The 14513-nt window shown below is 27.9% G+C and overlaps 1 long non-coding RNA gene across 2 annotated transcripts; it reads left to right on the forward strand.

The window, feature by feature from the left end:
* The first annotated feature begins 11540 nt into the window (after positions 1–11540).
* Positions 11541–14209, forward strand: LOC136084528 (uncharacterized). 2 transcript variants are annotated; one of them, XR_010640606.1, is made up of 3 exons: positions 11541–12224; positions 12426–12826; positions 14014–14209. It is a non-coding gene; the product is annotated as an uncharacterized LOC136084528 (long non-coding RNA). The 2 variants fall into 2 exon arrangements; XR_010640605.1 differs by having other exon boundaries at positions 11558–12224; positions 12426–12522.
* The last annotated feature ends 304 nt before the right edge of the window (positions 14210–14513 follow it).

Here is a 14513-nt window from a genome sequence, read left to right on the forward strand (position 1 = left end):
GGAATTTGAATATATAAATAAAAAACACATTTTATAATTAAAAAGTACCTAAATATCAATTATAAATGTTAAAATCATGGACACCTGCCCCAGTAAAATTTTTAGATGAGTGGTAAATTTTTTAAGCCTAAAATTTCAAATTAGATCATTGTATGTTTGAAGAACATTGTGTGAAAAAATCATTTCTGCCAAATACATAGTTTAAAAATTAAATGAAAAATATTACAAAAAAAGAAAATATAGCATATTTCGCTTATCGTAGTATTCAAAATAAATAAAAATGATTCATACTTGAATTGATATACAATTTTTTATAATATATCCATTAAAAATTATTGATTTACAAATATATACTTATTAATTTTGTTAAAATCTTTTTTTGAAAGTTTATATTTGTCTGATATTATTTTTGGTGCACTTATTAATGTTATTACATTAATAAGTGCACCAAAATGTTATTGGTGATTGGTATCCAACAATAATCATTCCTTTTCGGCCAGAAAAACTGTTCAGATGGACCGTGTGGATGCATAAACTTTATTTTTATATCATTATATTCTTCATCTTTTTCTTCAACTACTGCAATTCACCAAAACGAGTCATATGTACATGTGTAATATTTGTATTTCTGCATTAGCTCAAAATTTATCAAACTTAAATTTTGGTAACTTGATTTTTTAGTTATATTAATAGATTTTGGATTTATATTGTTACTAGTTTTTTTAAATAACATAAATGCTTTCAAAACTGGTATGCAATGGTGAAATCCTCGACCTCCTGGTATTGTTTTTCCCTTCTCAAATCGTTTATTTTATGTAGCTCTAACATTAACCATAGTTCCTTTATCAATTTTAAAGAATTTTATTGTGAGCGTTTTTTTAAAGCGAAATTCAAACATTGCATCGATTGTTAGTATTTGATTTTTCTTTGGACGTTTTCTTGCTGTTGTTCGTTTTACTATATCACCTATTGCATCACAAGAAGATTTGCCATGACTGGTTGCAAAAAATATCCATTCAGGATTCAATAAAAAATCTTCTGAGTGATGGCATAGATTTTGAAAATTTTTATACTGTCCTCCACATCCATCAGAAAAGTAATACAATTTGAAAATTGAAGAAGGGTTTCTTTGATATAATTACATAAAATATATTTGAAATCAAATTACCTTTTTTTTTTTTTTATGCACATTATAAACATTACAACAATTGCCATTTTTCTTTTCAAATCTTTTTCCAAAGTAGTGAAAATGGTGATTACAAATGCTGAATAGTTCTTCACAAGCACGCAACTCAGATCTCCATAAAATGTTTTGACGAGTATCAGTGTCTAGGTCATGTAGTAAAAAAATCTCTTTATTTCTAGAGTATGAGGTTTTATGGCATTCTGACTTCAAAACATTACCAATATCACATCAAATCATTTTGATAATGAATTAAAAAATGTTATACTTGCAAATTTAAAAATGCACAAGTATTAATTACATTATTTATGTAGAACTAATTGCAACATTTAAATTAGATGAATATGTCTGAATTCAGCAATTAAACTTTGATAATTGGAAAAGACAAGGAACCAAGAAACAAAAAGGAAACAAAAATTACATTAAAAAAACTTTCATAACTTGAGAACCACCTAGATTTAGATTTAGGTAGGAATTATCATTTTTTCCTAAAGTACTTTGGCGAAAATTGAAAAAAAAAATCAGTGAATTTAGGGTTGTATCGCCTGGTTGTTTTGAAATGGAATTACTCTTAGGAAAAGAAATAAAAATTGCACGTTTAATTCAGGAGCGGATCCACGATTTTTTGGTGTTTGAGTTAAATAACTTCCAGGTAAGTTCTATATTCCAAACCTTTGAATGTTCATACTTATGTCATTTTTTAGGCAGATGTTTTGCAAAAATTTGCGCTGCAAAGAACTTGCGAACAAAAATACCCTAAAAATTAGAAATCTAAAACGTGGGGGAAATTAATTTTTTGAAATATGAATTCTAATATCCTAAACTAGGTAGAAATTTCTTTAAGGTAATAAAATTTCATTGAAAAATAATGATTTGTTTAGAAATCATACCTAATTAAACAACCCCCCTCGTTTTGAGGGGGTTGTAAACTTTACATGGTTATACCTTCTGAATGCCAAATGATTTTTTGACAAAATTTTAAAAATATGCACAATTTTTAGTCTTATTAAAGTAAGTAATTTTTCTGTTTGAAAAAATCAATTCCCTTCACGCTTGGGCGGATGATTCTATTTTTTAGGGTATTTTGTTACCAGCCTCTTCGCAGCGCAATTTTTTGCAAAACATCCTTAAATGACATAAGTATGAACATTCAAAGGTTTGGAGTATAGAACTTAGCTGGAAGTTATTTATTTCAAACACCAAAATATCGTGGTCCGCCCCTGTAATTGTATATACATTTTTAGTACAAAAGTAAAATATTTTCAAAACTATGTATTTGGCATAAATGATTTTTTCACACAATGTTCTTCAAACATACAATGACCTAATTTGAAATTTAAGGCTTAAAAAATTTACCGCACACCTAAAAATTTTACAGTGGCAGGTGTCCATTATTTTAACATTTATAATTGATATTTAGGTACTTTTTAATTATAAAATGAGTTTTTTATTTATATATTTAAATTCCTCACCTTGAGATTAACTAAGTCACTTAATTTTAGAATTCACACGTTTAAAGGCTAACTACTAACTATGGTAAAAATATAAAAAAAATCCAAAGACATAGGGTTGTATGCCCTGGTTGTTTTGACATGGAATTACTCCGAAGTAAATAGATTGAATAATGGACTTGAAACAATTTGTGCAATTAATGGATGGTTAACGAAATTTAAAAAATGCCACGGTTTACAGATTTTGTCTGCTTGTGAAGAGAGTGTCATGCAATATGGAGCTAGCTAATTCAATTAAAAATAAATTTTAAAATTACATTGCTGATAATGGCTTTTTGCCTAAACAGGTATATAATTGCGACAAAACTGGTCTCGTCTTAAAAAGCTTGCCCAATAAAACTAATGTAACACATTTTTTGAAAAATCCGATGGTGGAAGAAAAGCAATGAATAAAATAGTAACAATTATGCCATGCGTAAACGCTACAGGTATGCATAAATTAGATTTGATAATGAGAGGTAAATCAAAATCTCCCTGCTGCTTCAAAAATATTAATTTGCCAGTATAATACAAATCATCCAAAAACGCTTGGCAAACTTATACACTTTTTAATGACTGGTTAAATGATATATTCATACCTTCAGTAGCTCGACACATAGAAACTAAAAACCTTCTCGTAAAAGCCCTTCCCTTAGTAGATAGTGCAACTTGCCATGGGTTTGAGAATAATTTTACTTGTAACCCGAATTTCAGAGTTATGTTTTTTCCCCCTAATAACACATCATTAGTGCAACCACTAGATCAAAATGTGATAAAATCAATAAAACAACACTATCGCAAATATCTACTTGGTTATCTTCCTTTCAATCACTTTTCAGAAGAAGATGATATTTCCTTTGTAAGATTGTATAATTCAATATTTAATTATTGTAATTTAGCAGATACTGAAATTATGGAGTGGGCAAGTGGAACAAGCGATGCAAACCATCGATTTAACCTTGAAGAAAATCCTGAAGTAAAAGTGAAGCTACTCCTGTTGAAGAAAATGAAAAAACGTTGGATGACTCCAATAAAAACATCAATGGTGTTATAAATTCTATTAATTTAGTTATAGAATGCCCAAAATAAAATTACTTACCCTGCAATGAGGTTCATTTGTTACTAAAAATAAGATAAAAAGCTATCATGAACAAATATATGTAATTGTTTCTGTCTGTTTTGGTAATTAGTCCTGTACTAAACCAAAGATTTATTAAAATTTGATTGTTTAATTTTTTTAAATAAAATTATTAACTGCGCTTATATGATAATAATAAAATATTTTCTTTTGTAAAATAAAACTGAATTTATTTATTCTACATAGCTTAGTTAGTAAAAGAAATAAGTGGAAATATTTTACTTATTTCTTTTTCTAACTAAACTGAAAGTTTAGTTGGTGAAAGAAATAACGGTGAGTATTTTTACAAACTTTTTTATTGAAATTGGTTCGAATGAGTTGCTTATATAGAGCCTTCACTGTATTTGTTACAAGCTAAAAATTGATACCGTTATCATATCAAGTTAAAAAAAGGTGTACATATTCCTTAGGGTATATTATAACAGATGATATAAGCATATTTTTGTATTCATAAACAATCAGAAGTTACAATATTTGACACAAAAATTAAATATTTGGTCTTGAATAATAATTACTTTCATTATTTTATTATAAAAGCCATCCGGATCCTTTTTAGTTGAATAGAAACTTAAAAAATAAGATCATAAGCTCAACGATGTCTAAACTTTTTATATTTTAAACATTTTTAATTTTGGCAAATTTTAAGAAAAAGACTAATATCTGTAAAGAAAGATTAAAACCAACTTTTAAAGCGTGTTCGTTCAATATATGACAAAAAGCTTCTCATGGCTGAAACGAGATTATATTACCAATAATTTTAAGTTATGAAAAAGATACTAGTTATAAAATAAGTTAAATGTTCTTGTTGCTGTTTGTTTCTAAGGAAACTTTTTTAAGGTGCATATATGAAACAGTTTACATAGATTTTTCTAGAGGTTTTCTTCCAGAAAAGTTTTCAGAGACTAATCAAAAGGTAGGGGAGATGGGGGCGCATTGATCGCCGTAGCAGTGTTTTGAAAATTGCGCAGAACCTGAAAGAGATGTAAAAACTTATTAACTACGAAACACATGTAGAACTATCTGGCTTTTGGAATATATAAATATTTTGTTTTAAAAAAATGATAAACATGAATAATTTTAACTTTTAAACAACCCTCTCAAAAGATCAATGTACCCCAAACTATGGGGTACTATGATCTCCGACTTGGGGCACATTGATCTTATATGCGTAATATTATCTAAACGTTTAACACTTCTATAACTAAATCTTGTAAATAATTTAGTCAAAGGGTAATATTGTATAACATATAATACATCTAAATTTTTTAATTATTTTTTAAATATAGCAGTTAAACCCACTAGTCTAATTTTTAATTAAAAAATGTATAAATCACAGCAGCTATAAGCTACCCGCTTTATATACGTTTAAACTTTACAACAACTTGAAATTTATAAGAACTGAAATATAAAGACTGAAATAAGAATACAACTTTTAAGTTTACAAAACTTGTTAAAAGTACAATATTTTGATTAAGAATATTTCATCATTTGTGAAAGTCAAGTTGTGAAGCAGCTTTTGGTTTACATTGTTTTTTATTCCTAAGCAAGTAATTCTTAGTTTCTTTCTTATCTTTTGTGGAGACTTTTTGTTGATTTTTGGTTTGCTTCAAAATTTTCTTTTCTTTTGACAAACGAATTTCATTTCTGACAGGAGTATCAGTCAAGATCCTTGTTTTTAACTGCCTACTTTTAACATTTTTTTTTCTGGCAGATGCTTTTGGGTAAGGTTTTAAAACCTCAGGTGAGATTATAGAAGCAACACTTGTTGACACTTTGTTTAAAATACTTGTTTCAATATTTACTATAGTTATTTCAGACTCTATGTGATTAACATGTGCTGGTATCATTTCAGATTCCATGTTGTTGACAGGAGTGATAGTAACTGTATCTGGAGCAGCTCTATCTGTAACTGATGATGGTAAATATTCGTCATCTTTGAAAATTTCAGAATTGAATGGCTCAATGCCAGCTACTCTAAATCCTGTCTGTATATTAGATGGTGAGAAAGCTTTTGTATACGGTTCTCGAACTATTGAAACAATATCATAAATGGTCATTGGTCTTGGGTTTGAAACCATCCAATTATCACATGCAGAATTGTAAAACCTTTTCAATGGTCCAAAAACAGTTTTATCTAATGGCTGCAATTTATGGCTGCAATGGGGAGGAAAACTTATCGTTGTAATTCCGTGTTGAATTGCAAGCTCCAAGCCTTTAACAGAAATATGACTTTCATGACTGTCGAGAAGTAACAAAACTGGAGATTCCTTTACCCTAGGAAAAATAAATAATGGAGGAATGGAATTTCCAATAGCATTAGAGGCACAACATGCAGTTACCAATGTTCCTCGTTCTGCAGATGTGATTCTTCTAACTTGTTTGCTTCCTCTACCAGCTAAAACCTTTACCGGCTTTTGAACGGTTGTTAAACCAGTTTCATCAACATTATATATACAGTTAGGATTATATTTATATCGATTTCTTACCGTTTTAAGATTTTGAAAAAACTCTCTTACAGTGTGTTTGTTAAAAGCTGTTGATCGATTTTTGATGCAATTAGTAAATAACTTGATAAACTTTTTTCATCTTCTGCTGTAAAAACTTGTCTATTGTTGTAGTTAGGCTTGAAAGCTTCATTTGGATTAAGCCTCTTTTTACGACAATATCTTTTTAAAGTCATTCTATCTATGTTAAACTGACGTGCTACAACATTCAGTTGTGTTCCTTCTAAAACTTTATTAACAGCTACTTTCATTGTTTCACTTGGTATAGCAACTTTATTTGTTTTTTTAATTCTATTTCTAACCATTTTAAGATCTGTAAAAAAATATATCAATAAAAACATATGTTTTTAATAAATGCTAATATTTAACCTAATAATATTATGTTAAATATTTTTTAATTATTATGTTAAATATAATTCTTTTGATATTATAAAATAATAGTATTATTATTACTAGCTTATAACATAAGTAGATTTAAAAAATGAAATGCTAAAAGCTATTGTTTGTTAATATATAGTTTTTTTTTAAATTATAAATACAATTCCATTCGTTTAACTGTATTGCTTATAAACAAAAACATGGGGCACTTCGTCTTCTATGGGGCACTTTGATCCTCCGATCAATGGGCCCCGCATAGTCAAAGATCAATGTACCCCAATAGGTATAGGTAACATATTGATAGCAATATCTACTGTATAAATTGCAGCCAAATAAAAATTATGTATTATATTATACACCTAACACTTACAAATTTAAAATAAAATGTTAACCCATACAGACATCTAAATAAAAATATATTTGAATTATAGTACGATTTAAAAAAATCACTTTTTATGACGAAAAACAATATTATCTTTATTTTTTTTGACGCTGATAACCTTATGAAAAAATATTACGAATAATCAATTAGGGAAGCATAATGGTTAATTAAATTGCAACCTCACTTCTAGTAAGGCAAAAATGAACGAGTAAAAGCCAAAAGATCATACTGCCCCGGCGATCAATGCGCCCCCATCTCCCCTATCTATGAAAAGTATGAATTAAAAAAACAACTTTCAGAAAAAATTTCAAAAATCAATTGTTTTTTTCATCACCTTAAAAGTTTAAAAGGTTAAAATTTCATTAAAATCTTAAATATTTTTAATTTTTTTTAAATATATTAAATTTATTTAATATACTTAAATATATTTAATTTTTTTTTTTGTTGTTGTTGAAGTGCCCCAAGAAGGCCTAAGGGCCTTGTCACAGAGCACCGCGGAAGAACATTTAACTAGGAATTCACGCCTCATTCCGCTGATAGCGCAAAATATGCCTGCTAATTATTATTTAAGAGTTAAACTATTTAAAATCCGTAGTGTCAAAATTTAAAAAAATTGGGATTTCCTCCTTTTTTTACTATTCAAAGATAAATGGTAATAAAAACTTTTTTAATTTTGCTTTTTTTAATTTCCCAACATTTGTAATAATTCAACATCAAATGTTATGATATTACAACATAATTTTTTGCTTTATTTTTACTATTATTATATTTTTTTTAAAAGCCACTATTTAATACAAGGTAGTATTGTAGTGGTAGAGTGCAACTTCATAAGCGTCTGATATTCACTAAGAGCCTGATATTCACCACTTTCTTGGGATACTACGCTCAAATCGTTTCCTCGCGTTGCAACCTTGTTCGTCAAAGTTTTTGTTTCGTAGTTTATGATTCGAGAGAGGATTGTGACCACAATAAAGTAGCCTCCTCAAATGTAGACGTCATCTTGGCATTGGGGAGGCGAATAACATAAAAAAATATAATGTAAGGTAAATAAAGCTACATTAAGGATAAGCATAGATCATCTTTGAATTTTTTTCCATAAGATTTCATTGGAAACATGATTTTATTGGAATTTTTTTTCAAAAATGTCCTCTTTTTTCAAGAATAAATAGATTGTTCTTTGTTCCTTAGATTTCCAGCACTCAGTTGCTCATTTTAAAACTTGATACCATCTAAAAAAGGGTTTGGAGCTATTAAGTTTTTCAACAATAACTCAACAGTTTCAATTGTTATTTTATTTTTCAACAGACAATTAAAATAAAGTTATTTTTTTTTTGCTTTATGATTATTGATATATTCTGGATAAATAATACCACATAAATACATTGTTTATCATGTTTTAACGTTTAGGACTTCGGTGCGTTTCTTTCAACTATATCAAGCATTAAACTAATTTAATAGTCTGGATGTAAAATTTTATGAGAATTTTAATTTAATAACGGGTTCTTAATGTCATGACCATCAGCTCAAAACATCAATGTTATAGAAATTAAAATGGTGCTTAGCTGAGCAGCATAACTTATTCCTGATCTAAAAAATCAACACTCTGAAAATAGGTTAAAAAATTAAACTTAACAACTTTAGAAAATTGCAGAACTAGTGAGCTTTTAATGCACCACTATAGAGTATCAAATGGCAAGTTGATTTGAAAATTCTAAACTTATTACCTCACAAACAAACGATGATCTTTCATTAAATACGCGCAAATACTTTTAAGAAAATTTAAATGCTCGTCAAGAGTAGATGTAAATTGGGAGTTTGACGCTACCACCGCTACTCTCTTAGGTTTCCTTTATGCATTCAAAAAAACTTTTTAGCACCACTTAAGACACCCCAAGATGTCCTCTCCCATATAAAAACTTTTTGGCAATCACAAATCTATAATAAGTTTTGCACCACCTTCAAAGACAACCCTCGGGAGCCTTTTTTAAAACCCTTTATGAAATACATTTTGGTATCCGCTGGAAAAATGTTACTTAGGGGTTTTCCACTTCATGGTTTTCCACTTTAGCTATATAAGTTATCAAAATTTTGGACTTTTTAAGTAAAAACTGCGTTTAAGCTTTTCCTCAAATGACTCTACATATATAGAGAGGGTGCTGTAGTCGGAAAAAAAAATTGATACAAGGTAGTGTTGTAGTGGTACAGTGCTACTTCATAAATTATAGCAGCGCGGAGAGTATTTAACTGGAAGTTCACGCTTCCTTCCGTACCAATGTCGCTTGTTGTGCGAGAGACCTCGGACCACTGGATTTGGAGCCAAAACTCTAACAACTGCGCCACCAATGCTCAATTCATATTAAATAGCTTGAGCAACAAAATCCAACTCTCTCAGATAATATCTTTGCATGGGATAAAGGTTTCCATCCTCTTTCGAAATGAAAAAGATAAGAATAAAATAGACCTTTTAGTTATCTAAGATGAAAAAACACGTTATGTATGGATTAAGAATTTGCCTGAAATACTTGACTATAAGTACTCATGCAGTCAATGACTTCATGTATTTAGTACCGCTGACTTGTTGGAAACTCATTGTGAGGATCGCCTCGTAATCAGAAAAAAGGCGCAGCTCACAGTGAAGCCGGTGAAGGGCAAAGATTATATATAAAAAACTTTCAAATTATCACAAGCAGATGCGAGTGCCGTATCTACGCTGACTTTGAAGCATTAATACACCTGTAGAAGGTGCTACTAATGATCCAACTAAAAGCTCTACTCAATTAATTGCAAAGCAACTACTTTGCAGTTGTTACTAAGCAAAAGTTTGAAGCGATGGTTTACTGAAGCTTTCACTTTGTATTGTGGTGAAAACGCAGTGGAGCACTTTCTAACAAGCCTTTAATCTGATTTAGAAAAAATTAGAGAGGTTTTTAGAAATCAGGAAGACATGGTTATGACTGATGTTGACAAACCTTATTTGCGGAAGCAACAGTTTGCCACAACCTTGAACTGGTAGACTTAAAGATAACCCAAGTTGGATTTATGGAAAATTAGCTATTATTGCTGAAACTCAAGGGCTTTTACCCATATGTTGATAGCTTTGACAGATTTAATTAGCAACGCTTACCACCTCAAAAAGCTTTTCACAGTAAATTAATAAGGAGTGAAACTGCTGTTGAAGACTATCAACACGCACAAAACGTATGAGATACTTTTGATTGAAAAAAGTTTGACAATTATTATGATATTTACTTAAAAACTGATGTGAAACTATTAGCTGACGTTTTTGAAATAATTCAGAAATGCTAGTATGACTCATAACGGTCTTGATTCAACTACTTTAGCGCTCTTGGGATGTCATGAGATGCTTTTCTAAAGAAGACCAGAGTCCACCCAGTCGGCATATCTAGTATTGTAAATACTTGGAGTATTGATCACGTATAACATACCGCCATTGATACCAGAAAAATACGCATTTAGTTTTAAGTTTCGAATTCGAGTTCAATACCACTTATTTATCAAAAATACGTATTTATAATATTTGATCGAAATCGGATACGATATCGAACCTGATTTTGATCAAATATTAACAAAAAATTGAAAAACGAAAATCTTTGTTTTTAAAGCGCATGCTTAAACTGAAATTGCGAAAACAAAATTTAAATTAAAAAGGTTTCTCTTGAGAAATTTAGTAACTTATCTCCAGTACAGTTACAGTACTTTATTGCACTAAAAGAGTTACTAAAACTTTATCATAAAAATATTTAATACTACTTTTAAATTTGTTAATTTAGTTTAATGAAGTCCTAAATTAATATAATTCAAATATACGTTAAATCCTATCATTTCATACCTTGCTTATTTTATTCTGTTGATTATTATTTTATTATTATTATTTCTGTTATGCTATTACCTTTTTTTGTTCTGTTTTAGAAAAGTTAGAAAAATAAGTTAAAATTTTGAGCCAACACTGACATTTTAATTGTTGCTAAACGTTAAATTTTGTTATTAGGATTGCAGTTCTTTTATCTGTTTTTTTGTTCTTTATTCAATAAGTATTTGATTTAAATTAAATATGATTATAATTTGATATTTTATTACGAGATATATGTCTTTATATATAAATTAATATGAATCTTTTAATCTCTTAATATGAATTTTTAGATTTTTTCATGTTATTTTTAAATTTTTTGTTCACTCAATTCAATTTATATATGTTTGTAGTTTGCATATATGTTTATATTATGTTCAAAATTAAAATGTTTTTGATAAATATATGTATGTGGTAATATGTGTTATATAATTGTTTTCTAAATGTATTTTTAAAATAGTGTAAAATGTATCTATTGTGTATATAAATATTATAAGAAGTGTTTATATATGTTATATAAATTTAAATAAATATATTGTGTTTTATAGTTAGTATATATGTTTATATTATGTTGTTTCCATGACATGGAAACAACATAGTATAAATATATATACTAACTATAAAACACAATATATTTATTTAAATTTATATAACATATATAAACACTTCTTATAATATTTATGGATCATGTTTTCAAAGTGTGTGACTTGGCAAATGTGTTGAGCAAGATTTTGCATAAAGTTGTTATTTATGTTACTAATGTTGTTACATTTGGCTTACCTTTATGTTGGTGTCTATTGTTAAAAATTATAAGTGGTTTTATTATTGAAAGTCACTGCTTTTAATCATTCACTAAAAGCCACTCAAGAAAAATCATTTTGCCATATATATATTTTGTTTATATCTTAATTTGAATTTTTAGAACCATGACGTACCAACATGAATTGTTTTCTAAAAGCTAACATGAAATAACAATATTTAACAACTACTACTCTCTTATCATGACATCTTATCTCTGTCTGATATTTTGATTTGCGATTCATATATGATGTTTTTTTTTATATTTACTTATCCATTACATTTTTTCATTTCAGATTTATCATATGATGGATTTATGCAATATAAGAGAACAAATATATGTAAATCTTTATGAATTTTTTAAAAACATCTGCTAATAATTAGTCCAGTCAACGTTCAAACTTCAATTTTGCATATGTCATCTTTAAGTAGTTTCTAGGTTTTTCTAAATGTGTTTCTTATTCACATGGTTTTACAAGCAAGGTATGCAAGCAAATTTGAGCTGAAAATTTTTTTTTTAAGCCTTTAAGGAGAATTGGTGTTACACTTTTTTAAATTTAATTTGTTTAAATATAGTAGTTTTAACAAATAAATGTTTGTTTGTTCTTTGTTTTTTTACTTATTTGTTTTCAGATTCTTAAGAACTTGGCAACTTATCTAAGTAAGTTTTTTTTTTCTTTTTAGTGCAATTGGAAAGAGCTGAAAGTTATTTTTTAGAGCAATTGAAAAGAACTGAAGTGTTGTTTAGTTACTTCACACGGTATAACTGATCCTGATTTGAGTAAGTTTACTATTTTGTTTTATTTTATATTGGATTTATTTGAGATTTGGTTTATGTTATATTAGATATATATTTTATGTATTTAACATGGAAAACTGACTGTAATTTGTTGACACAAAAGTTTATAAACATAAATCTGCCAATCTTTCAGTATATTTTATATTTCTCTGTATCTATATAAATATTCTTTCTTAGAAAAAATAACAGACTAGAAAAAATAAATAAATTCCTTTTGAAAGTAGTTGAAAAAATGATGATGTTTTTCCATATTTCATTGTGTAAAGTGTAATACCACTTTTTAAAGGTATGTGAATAGATATATAGGGGAACATGGGGCAAGATGACAACTGTTTCGAAAAACGCCTGTATCTTAGTCTGTCCCAAAAATTAAAACTTACCTTTAGCTGGTGATGTAGCGATGTAATAAATCAAGTCAAACGAGGATAAAAAGTTTTTTTCTCAATGTCAGAAAAACTTTTTTAATACTTAGCTTTCTTCACAAAAATAATATTTAAAAAGAAACCATTGATAAATCTAGTAAAATTAATCTACTTCTCTTTCAGCTAAAGTCAACTGTTATATTTAGTTTTGTTAAAGAGATAACTGTAGGTCGTCATCTTGCCCCATTTGTCATTTTACCCCATGTTCCCCTATATATATATATATATATATATATATATATATATATATATATATATATATATATATATATATATATATATATATATATATATTTAAATAATTAATTTAGAGTAAAATATACTGATTGACATTGCTTCATTTTTTTATACAAGGTTGTGCATTTATTATTTTTGTGCATTAAGGTAAAAATAATTTTGTGCATTGTAGTCTAGATTCTTTTTTAATTAAAAATAATTGATGTAAATAAATGTTGTTTAATATTTTTGATAAACGACTAATGTATGTAAACATATAAAAAGATATGGATTTCAATAAATCTTAAGTTTAAATAAAGTCTTTAATTAGAAAAGATCACAATTTGTAAGATTCTTTTACGTTCATTTATTCAGTTGCAGCAATAGTAAGATTACTGGTAATATGTTTAATGATAATAGTTAAATTGAAATAGATAGTATTAGGCTCAACGAAGTTATTAATGTAAATGCTTATAGGCAATTTGAAAATAGTAGTCAAATGAAAAAAATAGATAATTTCTAAGAAATATTTTACGATTTGCTTGCTATTTTATGGTATAATTGTTTAATTTGTTTAACTATAATTGTCTCACGATTGTTCAAATATTGTAATTAATAAAATCTTTTCAGTCCAAGTATTTAAGTTGATAAAATATTTTATTAAGTTGTGGTGTTATTTGCCAGTGTTACTACATTGTGTTGCCTAGCCTTTTTATAATCTTTTTTAATTATTCTGTAGTCACGGAATATATATTTTCTGTTATTATTATCCTAATTCTACTAACAATAAAATGCAAATTGTACTTTTGTAATTAAAAATTGTAATTTTTTTTAGGTATTTGCAGGCTTTACTTGACTTAGCGTTTCTGGTACCTGTGTTGTGACAGATTTTAAAAAGAACTCAACTGATGTTAATGCGGTCTTCGTCGTTCACTATAAGCAATGACGTTGCTGATAGGGAGGCAAAATTAAAATATTTATAGATAAATTTGTATTTAATTTTTTAGATAATATATCAAGTTGTTAATGTGTTTTTATTGTTATTAATGATTTAATAACTCATAACCCGTATTACGGGTTGCTTACTGCTAGTCATTACCATTATGTTATGAATTCATATTAGTTAATAAAATTGTATTGAATATTCTCTGGTTATCGTGTTTTATACGTGTTTAAATGCGAGTTTGATACTTAGTAGGCGTCGTATTGTATACCTGTCTTTATACGCATCTGATGTCTATTTTTAATGCGCGTTTGACACGATAAAATGGCTAACAAATATTCGTAAATAATGCGTATTCTGGAAAGTTTTAAATGCGCATGTAATACTAGGAA

Source organism: Hydra vulgaris, chromosome 09, assembly GCF_038396675.1.
Source record: "Hydra vulgaris chromosome 09, alternate assembly HydraT2T_AEP".
In the NCBI taxonomy this organism is placed as follows: Eukaryota; Metazoa; Cnidaria; class Hydrozoa; order Anthoathecata; family Hydridae; genus Hydra; species Hydra vulgaris.